The following is a 1,001-nucleotide window of genomic DNA, read 5'->3' as shown; positions in this document are numbered from 1 at the left end:
GGCGCCGGAGGCGCACACCGCGAACGGCTGGTGGCGGTCGGCTGGTGGCGGTCGGCTGGTGGCGGTCGGCTGGTGGCGGTCGGGGGGTGGCGGTCGGGGATGGTGCTTGGGGATGGTGCTTGGGACCGGTGGCGCCGGAGGCGCACACCGCGAACGGCTGGTGGCGGTCGGCTGGTGGCGGTCGGCTGGTGGCGGTCGGGGGGTGGCGGTCGGGGGGTGGCGCTTGGGGATGGTGGCGGTCGCCTTGTGGCGGTCGCCTTGTGGCGGTCGGGGGGTGGCGGTCGGGGGGTGGCGCTTGGGGATGGTGGCGGTCGCCTTGTGGCGGTCGCCTTGTGGCGGTCGGGGGGTGGCGGTCGGGGGGTGGCGCTTGGGGATGGTGGCGGTCGCCTTGTGGCGGTCGGGGGGTGGCGGTCGGGGGGTGGCGCTTGGGGATGGTGGCGGTCGCCTTGTGGCGGTCGGGGATGGCGCTTGGGGATGGTGGCTGTCGCTTGGTGGCGGTCGGGGGTGGCGCTTGGGGATGGTGGTGGTGGTCGCCTGGTGGCGGTCGACTTGTTGCGGTCGGGGGTGGCGCTTGGGGATGGTGGCTGTAGCCTTGTGGTGGTCCGGGGTGGCGCTTTGGGACCGGCGTCCGGCGGAAAGTGCGTGTTGCGCGGCCCGGAGAAAGTTTCAGCCAAGGGCCCGCCGCTGGAGAAAATTTTAGGTACCAGGGGTGGATTTTTTTTGTCACCGCAGGAGGGGGACGTTGCCTCCGTCGGTGTCCGGCGGAGAGTGCGTGTTGCGCGGCCCGGAGAAAGTTTAGGCCCGGGGCCCGCCGCTGGAGAAAATTTTAGGTACCAGGAGTGGATTTTTTTTGTCACCGCAGGAGGGGGACGTTGCCTCCGTCGGTGTCCGGCGATGAGTGCGTGTTGCGCGGCCCGGAGAAAGTTTAGGCCCGGGGCCCGCCGCTGGAGAAAATTTTAGGTACCAGGAGTGGATGTACTTACTTCCACAGCGCCCGCGCG

This window comes from Syngnathus floridae, unplaced genomic scaffold, assembly GCF_059516105.1.
Source record: "Syngnathus floridae isolate MCC-2025c unplaced genomic scaffold, RoL_Sflo_1.0 HiC_scaffold_384, whole genome shotgun sequence".
In the NCBI taxonomy this organism is placed as follows: Eukaryota; Metazoa; Chordata; class Actinopteri; order Syngnathiformes; family Syngnathidae; genus Syngnathus; species Syngnathus floridae.
This window is presented reverse-complemented; position numbering follows the sequence as displayed.